At 51.6% G+C, this 9,774-nt stretch overlaps 1 long non-coding RNA gene across 1 annotated transcript; it reads left to right on the top strand.

Moving 5' to 3' along the window:
• The first annotated feature begins 7,382 nt into the window (after nucleotides 1–7,382).
• LOC138566828 (uncharacterized) lies at nucleotides 7,383–8,028 on the top strand. The gene is made up of 3 exons (XR_011302043.1): nucleotides 7,383–7,447; nucleotides 7,565–7,641; nucleotides 7,894–8,028. It is a non-coding gene; the product is annotated as an uncharacterized lncRNA (long non-coding RNA).
• The last annotated feature ends 1,746 nt before the right edge of the window (nucleotides 8,029–9,774 follow it).

Consider the following 9,774-nt stretch of genomic DNA (forward strand, 5'->3'; position numbering starts at 1 on the left):
CACTTTTTGGGCAGCCTATAACTTCGCCCTGCCTCCCCCATGTGGACAAATCATCACAAACCTTTGCAAAAAAAGTATATGGTCCCCTTGGAATGATTCCTCAAATGCAATGGAAAAAAATGTTGCTCATGCCTACAGCCCAATGATTTTCACCAAATGTGCACCAGGAGCAGCGGTTTGGTCCCGAAAGGATGCTTGGTGTAAATCCATTCAGTATTTTTTAAAAGAAAGTCCAAAAAGTAGGTAAAAATATTGGTGATATCAGGGTCCGGTCCCCGGACTCACGTCCCTGTTCTGTCTGCAGACATCACGCCACTCTCTGATTGGGCCAGGAGGGACATTGTACGCACTAGCTGATAGGTCAATGAAAAACATGAGGTGCGTCATATTTTTTTAAACGGCCGCCATATTGGTTCCATGGACAGCCGCCATTGTCCGCCGACATTGCAGTTAAAAAAATATTAAAAACACAACATTGCACTTGTCAAACTAATCAAACAATCTCTGGGGAGTTGAGGGGTGATGTGGATGGGATATGGCCATAAAAAGCTAAAAAACTGGGTTTTTCATCTCTGAAGTCCGTGAACAGTCCGGCTGTTTGGGGGCATCCATACATATTTCTGCATTACAGGGTTGGTGAAAAGCAGTTTTTGGATGGATTATAACTTTGGCGCCACTCAATAAAACTGCATGAAATTCTGCAATATCACGTTGGACCTGACCCTGAACGGCTCTGCAAAGTCTGGTGCGGTTTCGCCAAGAGGGAGCAAAATTAAAGGGGGATCCCAAAATATTTGAAAGGCTTATAAATTTGGTGCCGTTAAACAAATCTGCCCACAACGTTGCAAAAATATTTCAGATCCAGATTGGAATGTTTTTGCAAAGTTTGGTGGGATTTTGCCAAGAGGGGGGAAAAATGAGTGATGACAACTTTGATGTCCTGGATGTTAGTCTTAGCAGTGCACAGTGGTGGCGTGAGTTATGATTGCTTAGCTTACCATAACTGGTGACTTTCAGGGGGTTTTCAGTTTTGCTTGTAACCATAACGTACCTTTAACAACGTTTGACCACCAAATTTCATAGGTTTTTATTATTACAACTCAACCATAACATCCCTTTTAACAAAGTTTATTCACTGAAAAAATTCAGTGAAAAAACTTCATTAAAGGGACGTTATGGTTAAGTTGCGCTACTAAAAACCTATGAAATTCAGTGAAAAAACTTGGTTAAAGGGACGTTATGGTTCCAAGTAAAACCGAAAAACCCTTGAAATTCGCCAGTTATGGTAAGCTAAGCAACCATAACTCGCGCCACCACCGTGCACTGCTAAGACTAACACCCACGACATCAAAGATGAAATCACAAATGTCATTGATGACATCACTGATGACATCACATGTGTATGTACTTTTCATGAAATATGTGTACACGGGATTCTTATTATAATGTTGCGAAAAAAGTGTCAAGGATCATTGCAATAAATATCATACCCTAATTAGTGTATTAAACGATGCATTGATATAAATAGAATTCTATTATGGGGTTCTATCTAGTATACTAAGCTACTCATGCAGAAACATAACATTGTGTGCAGCGTACAAGATGAAGGTATAATATTCGTAATGTTAATATGTTGAATAATGAAATGTCAATTTATTTCTTAATAGATTTTTGTGTACTGTGAAATATGTAATAAGTAGCTAATAAAACACATGTATTACATAACAGCATTACTATGACAAAACACAAAGACACAAGAACACATACCAATATGGGTATATACAGGGAAAGGGAAGTTAGCAAAAAAGCACAAGTAGTAGCAGAAACAATTCATAACTTAACTGATTATTTTCATGCAAATAAATGATTGCTCTGTTTCAAAGCTGCTATTTACCCTATGTATATGTATCACTTGATGTGATTGGACCCTAAAGAAAGTAATGAGTACAATGTATACAAATATGACCATATACAGGGAAAGTACAGCTATAAAAAAAACAACAGAACAGTCAGAAAGTGCTCATAAGTCTATTTATTATCTTTATGCACAAAAAGGATTGCTGTCTTTCAAGCTTGTGTCTTCCCGTATGTATATGTTTCATATGATGTGACTGGACTCTAAGGGAATTACTGTAAGAACCTACTTGAAGGATACGTCTACAAATAAAATACAATTTTTAGTTTCTGACTGTTACTGAAGAAAATCATGTGGCCTAGATATGTCAGCAAAAGAAAAAAGAGTGAGCCAGCCATGTGATGTCATCAGTGATGTCAACAATGACATTTGTGATGTCATCTTTGATGTCGTGGGTGTTAGTCTTAGCAGTGCACGGTGGTGGCGCGAGTTATGGTTGCTTAGCTTACCATAACTGGTGAATTTCAAGGGTTTTTCGGTTTTACTTGGAACCATAACGTCCCTTTAACAAAGTTTTTTCACTGAATTTCATAAGTTTTTAGTAGCGCAACTTAACCATAACGTCCCTTTAACAAAGTGTTTTCATTGAATTTCATAGGTTTTTATTAGTGCAACGTCACCATAACATCCTTTTCAATAGATGAAGACCACTAGCATCTTAGGTCCTCAAAGTGGGAACCCTGGATGGTAAAAAAAAAAAGATTTTCCTTCCTGTAGGAAGGAAAATCTTTTACCAAGATGGCCACCATGGAAAGGGAAGGCGGGATGTATAAAGAGAACACAACAGGGCATGAGCGGGGGGTGGGGGGGAACAGGGGAGACACATGGGCATGAGCGAGGGGTGGGGGGGAACAGGGCACACGGGGCATGAGCAGGGGGTAGGGGGGTATGGAGGTAGACACGGGGCATGAGCGGGGGTGGCGGGGGAAAAGGAAGGAAACACGGGGCATGAGTGGGGGGGAACACGAGAGAGACACGGGGCATGAGCGGGGGTGGGGAGGAACACGAGGGAGACACGAGGCATGAGCGGGGGTGGGGGGCAACAGGGGAGACACGGGCATGAGCGGCCGGTGGGGGGGAAAAGAAGGGGGACACGGGGCATGAGTGGGGGTGGAACAGGGGAGACACGGGGCATGAGTGGGGGGTGGAGGGGAACAGGTAAAACACGGGGCATGAGCGGGTGGTGGGGGATAACACAAGGGAAACACAGGGCATGAGCGGGGCGTGGGGGGGAACACGAGGGAGACACGGGGCATGAGCAGCGGGGGGTGGGGGCAACAGGGGAGACACGGGGCATGAGCGGGGGGTGGGGGCAACAGGGGAGACACGGGGCATGAGCAGGGGTGGGGGGAAGGAGGGAGACACGAGGCATGAGCGAGGGGTGGGGAGAACAGGAAAAGCACAGGACATGAGCAGGGGGTGGGGGGAACAGGGGAGACATGGAGCATGAGCGGAGGGTGGGGGGAAAAGGAGAGAGACACGGGGCATGAGCTGGGGGTGGGGTGGAACAGGGGAGACATGGGGCATGAGCAGGGAGTGGGGGGAACAGGCAAAACACGGGGCATGAGCAGGGGGTGGGGGAAACAGCACAGACACGGGGCATGAGAGGGGGGTGGGGGGAAAGGATGGAGACACGGGGCATGAGCGGAGGGTGGGGGGAAAGGAGGGAGACACGGGGCATGAGCGGGGGGTGAGTGGAACAGGGGAGACAAGGGGCATGAGCGGGGGGGCAACAGGGGAGACACAGGGCATGAGCGGGGGGTGGGGGCAACAGGGGAGACACGGGGCATGAGCGGGGGTGGGGGGAAAGGAGGGAGACACAGGGCATGAGTGGGGGGTGGGGTGGAACAGGGGAGACAAGGGGCATGAGCGAGGGGTGGGGAGAACAGGGAAAACACGGGGCATGAGCAGGGGGTCGGGGGGATTAGGGGAGACACGGAGCATGAGCGCGGGGTGGGGGGGAAAGGAGAGAGACACGGGGCATGAGCGGGGGTGGGGTGGAACAGGCGAGACACAGGGCATGAGCAAGGGGTGGGGGGAACAGGCAAAACACAGGGCATGAGCAGGGGGTGGGGGGAGCGGGAGGGAGACACGGGGCATGAGTGGGGGGTGGGGGAACAGGGCAGACACGGGGCATGAGTGGGGGTTGGTGGGGAAAATGATGGAGACACAGGGCATGAGCGGGGGGGGAAGGAGGGAGACATGGGGCATGAGCGGGGGGTGGGGGGGAAAGGAAGGAGACATGGGGCATGAGCGGGGGTGGGTGGGAAAGGAGGGAGACATGGGGCATGAGTGGGTGTTGGGGGGGAAGGAGGGAGACACGGGGCATGAGCAGGGGGTGGGGGTAACACAAGGGAGACACGGGGCATGAGCGGGAGGTAACACAAGGGAGAAACGGGGCATGAGCGAGGGGTGGGGGTAACACAAGGGAGACACGGGGCATGAAAGGGGAGTGGGGGGTAACAGGGGAGACAGGGCATGAGCAGGGGGTGGGGGAAACAGGGCACACACGGGGCATGAGCGGGGGTGGGGGGAACAGGGCACACCGGGCATGCGCGGGGGTGGGGGGAACAGGAGAAGGACACGGGGCATGAGCGTGGGTCAGGGGGAAAGGAGGGAGACACGGGCATGAGCGGGGGGCGGGGGGGTAACATGAGGGAGACACAGGGCATGTGCGGGGGTGGGGGGTAACACGAGGGAAACACGGGGCATGAGCGGGGGGATGGCGGTACAGGAGGGAGACATGGGGCATGAGCGGAGGGTGGGGGGGAACAAGAGGGAGACACGGGACATGAGCGGAGGGTGGGGGGCAACAGGAGACACACAGGGCATGAGCAGGGGGTGGGGGGGTACACGAGGAAGACATGGGGCATGAGTGGGTGGTGGGGTGTACACGAGGGAGACACGGGGCATGAGCGGGGGGTGGGGGGAACAGGGGAGACACGGGGCATGAGCAGGGGTGGGGGTAACACGAGGGAGACACGGGGCATGAGCGGGGGGTGGGGTGGAACAGGGGAGACACGGGGCATGAGGGGCGGTGGGGGGTAACAGAAGGGAGACACAGGGCATGAGCCAGGGGTGGGGGGTAACACAAGGCAGACACGGGGCATGAGCGGGGGGTGGGGGGAGAACAGGGGAGACACATGGCATGAGCGGGGGTGGGGTGGAACAGGGGAGACACGGGGCATGAGCGGGTGGTGGGGTGTAACACAAGGGAATTGGGGCATGAGCGGGGGGTGGGGTGTAACACAAGGGAGACATGGGGCATGAGCGTGGGCGGTGGGGGGGAACAGGGCACACACGGGGCATGAGGGGGCAGTGGAGGGAACAGGGCACACACGGGGCATGAGCAGGGGGTGGGGGGAAGAGGAGAAGGACACGGGGCATAAGCGTGGGGGTGGGGGTACAAAGAGTGAGACACAGGGCATGAGCGGGGAGAACAGGGGAGACACGGCGCATGAGCGGGGGGCGGGGGGGAAGGAGGGGAGACACAGGGCATGAGTGGGGGTTGGGGGAGGAGGGGGACACGGGGCATGAGCGGGGGGTGGAGGGGGAAGGAGGGAGACACGGGGCATGAGCAGGGGGTGGGGTGAACAGGGGAGACATGTGGCATGAGCGGGGGGTGGGGGGAACACGAGGGAGACATATGGCATGAGCGGGGGGTGGGGGGGAACACAAGGGAGACACGGGCCATGAGCAGGGGGTGGGGGGAACACGAGGGAGCCTTATACGCAATCTCCCATATAGCCAAATGTTACGCGTTAAACGAAACATTAGTGACCCCACCGACTACACTATCGAATTACAAAAAATGGGTGAGAAATTAATCAAGAGAGGTTATAAAGAACGTGAAATTACATATGCGAAAACCAGAATTGAAACCATCAACAGGGATGATTTATTGACCCAACCAAGAAGAACTAAATCTGATCCATCACTGGTTTTTGTGACGAAGTATTCCACACAAAGTAACCGAATTAAATCTATCATTAAGAAACATTGGCAAATTCTATCGTGCAATCAGAAAACTGAACATCTGTTCAAGCATTTACCTACTTTTGCATACCAATGCAGCAACAATTTCACGCCCAGCACAGAAAAAACGCAAAGGAACATTCCCATGTTTGCATTGCAGCAACTGTGGGTACATATTGAAAGGACAAAGTATAAACCATCCTCATACAGGTGAGAAATTGCCCATCAAGGACTTGCGACATGTGAAACGGCCAACATCATTTATGCCATTAAATGCCCACGTGGGTTGTACTATGTGGGACAATCTAAAAGAAAGGCGAAACTGCGGTGGAATGAACACCGATCATGTATCCGCAACCGGAATATAACTTCATCAGTGGCCAAACATTGGGCAGAGAAAGGTCACAATTTGGCACAAATACGCTTCCAGATTCTTGAGGTTATACACCGATATGACCCTCATGAGAATCTCCAACAAAGACTAGACAGGAGACAGTGTTTCTGGATAGACAGGCTTGGAACACTTGCCCCCAGAGGGCTTAACGAGGAAATTAACTGGTCCTGTTAACTGTAGGGTACAGACAGTATATGGCCACACACATTCCCATTGACATTGTGGACAATAACTATCTACTCTCACTGTTTACTCTTTGTTATTTTATTTACCGCTCTATCCTTATTTTTCACTTCTCATTTCTTCACTGTTCAGATTTTTCATCTAGCCATCACCAATTAAGTCCTCACTTGTTCAATATATCTGGCCTGACTAATACTTTATTCCCTTAGTTGTTTTTTTCGTTGTTTAGTTATACTCAGCCTCACATTTTTTCTACTCTTAGTCCGTAACACAGTCATTTTTACCTTGACATATGACCTATCAGGCACAGACATTTAGTATTTGTTTATTTTCCACACCATAAATTTACAACTCCATCAGTAGCCAATTGGCACGTTTTAACACACACTACTGACATTGTACATCCTTATGTATCATAACAAGCGAGGTCTCGCCATGTAAAGCACATTACAACTATCACGTTTACCAGGTGGGTTTTTTCCCTGGTTATCATATTTTTTGAACTCATGGGTTTATTTATTACCGGCTACGCGGTATTTTTCTACGAATTCTCATTCCATACATCAAGGTGTTGCAGACATTCTGCTTCATTGTATTTATTTTTAAACATACCACAGCCCATTCTCTCTTTCCGTTTCGTCATGTTTCTTTCATTTTTATTTTTATCTACATCACTACAACTGAGTTTTCCTTTTATGGAAATGTGCTCTTACCTTCCGATGCGCATTACTGATTCAGACCAGTGAATGTTGCATGAACTACATGGTGCAGGTGTTTATTAGAATGGTTATTCCCCATTCCCGTACTCCAGTCACCATGGAGATACGGGACGCGAGGCACTGCCACGTCAACACGCACTTTGACGTTATGCAGTGCCACGCTGGGGATACCATGGAAACAAGTATAACAAGGAAGTGAACGCCGGTCACCGCCTTGGTCCCACGAAGAACTCGTGCTCTGACATACACCCGAGTGAAAAGGTAATTACATAGGAACGGATGGCAACTAGAAATAGAACATTAGCGAACTTTTTTCCGAAATGACAAGGTTTTCTATAGTCACGCGTGTATTCCATTTTTATGTATCCTTCTACTCAGCATTCAAGGGAGACAGATTTACTCCCCACACTCGATCTGGAAATCAAGACGCATATTACATACAAGTTGAACTACAGGTACATTTGCTATCAGAATTTCGTTTGGACGTGAATATTAGTTCATATAAGGATTATGTACACTTATTCCTTTCGCTTATATGCATTCTTCTTATTTCTTATTTTTATGTTTGCACTCCTGTTTTACTACGTCCCGTGTGCCCGTGTGATGTGGTATGTATTGCCGTACATTATCTTTAATATTACTGTGTGTGATTTACTGTGACAATGTTTCCTTTGTATTACATTATGCAACTGTTTTTTGATTATTAGAAAAGAACTATTACGTTATGGTTTTAGCCCTGAGGAAGGAGCTAGACTCCGAAATGCATAGGCACTGATAACCATACGTTTTTGGCAGTCAACTTGGATGGTGTTCAGCTCATTATGTATATTAATTAATGAATAAGCAAGCTACATCTTAATATAAATTAAATTGTGAAGTAACAATTTACCAATTGAATTTTGATTGACTCTACAAAGAAACTTACTAAACTGCTCAGTTCTCTGAACGGAAGCGTGAGCACCAGTCTTGGCTGGATGGCTTATCCAGCTTCTTTTACTTTGGTTTAGTCTCACATGGTCCTGGTGTCGTTAGGACCTAATCGGACTGGTTGCCCCGCGCAGAATTAAGCAAGAAAAGTTTACACTCATCATAAAAAGTGAAGATACTTTGACAATAAGCGGTGGTGCCCACCTTTCATTTGGCTTTTGGGGAACACGAGGGAGACACGGGGCATGAGCGGGGGGGTGGGAGTACAGGAGGGAGACACAGGGCATAAGCGGGGGGTGGGAGGAACACGAGGGAGACACAGGACATGAGCGGAGGGTGGGGGGGGACAGGGGAGACATGGGGCATGAGCGGGGGATGGGGGGTAACACGAGGGAGACATGGGGCATGAGCGGGGGGTGGGGGGAACAGGGTAGACACGGAGCATGAGCGGGGGATGGGGGTAACACGAGGGAGACACGGGGCGTGAGCGGGGGGTGGGGGGAACAGGGGAGACACAGAGCATGAGCGGGCGGTGGGGGGAACAGGGGAGACAAGGGGCATGAGCGGGGAGTGGGGGGGAAAAGGAGGGAGACACGGGGCATGAGCGGGGGGTGGGAGGGAAAGGAGGGAGACACGGGGCATGAGCGGGGGTGGGGTAGAACAGGGGAGACACGGGGCATGAGTGGGGGGTGGGGGAACAGGGGAGACAGGGCATGAGCGGGGGTGGGGGGGAAACAGGGCACACAAGGCATGAGCGGGAGTGGAAGGAACAGGGGAGACAAGGGGCATGAGCGGGGGTGGGGGGAAACAGGGCACACAGGGCATGAGCGGGGGGTAGGGGGGTACACGAGGGAGACACGGGGCATGAGCGGGGGGTGGGGGGGAACAGGGGAGACACGGGGCATGAGCGGGGGTGGGGGGTAACACGAGGGAGACACGGGGCATAAGCGGGGGGTGGGGGTACAGGAGGGAGACACAGGGCATGAGCGGAGGGTGGGGGGAACAGGGGAGACACGGGGCATGAGCGGGGGATGGGGGTAACACGAGGGAGACATGGGGCATGAGCGGGGGATGGGGGGAACAGGGGAGACATGGGGCATGAGCGGGGGATGGGGGTAACACGAGGGAGACATGGGGCATGAGCGGGGGATGGGGGAACAGGGGAGACACGGGGCATGAGTGGGGGATGGGGGGGTAACACGAGGGAGACACGGGGCATGAGCGGAGGTTGGGGGGAACAGGGGAGACAAGGGGCATGAGCAGGGGGTGGGGGGGAAAAGGAGGGAGACACGGGGCATGAGCGGGGGGTGGGGTGGAAAGGAGGGAAACACGGGGCATGAGCGGGGGGGTGGGGTAGAACAGGGGAGACACGGGGCATGAGCGGTGGTGGGGGGTGAACAGGGGAGACAGGGCATGAGCAGGGGGTGGGGGAAACAGGGCACACAGGGCATGAGCGGGGGGTGGAGGGAACAGGGGAGACAAGGGGCATGAGCGGGGGGTGGGGGGTAAACAGGGCACGAGCGGGTGGTCGGGGGGAACAGGAGAGAGGCACGGGGCATGAGCGGGGGGTGGGGGAAAGGAGGGAGCCACGGGGCATGAGCGGGGGGTGGGGGTACAGGAGGGAGACACAGGGCATGAGCGGGGGGTGGGAGGAACACGAG

The sequence above is a fragment of the Ambystoma mexicanum genome, chromosome 1p (assembly GCF_040938575.1).
Source record: "Ambystoma mexicanum isolate Mex_15411 chromosome 1p, UKY_AmexF1_1, whole genome shotgun sequence".
Taxonomy (NCBI): Eukaryota; Metazoa; Chordata; class Amphibia; order Caudata; family Ambystomatidae; genus Ambystoma; species Ambystoma mexicanum.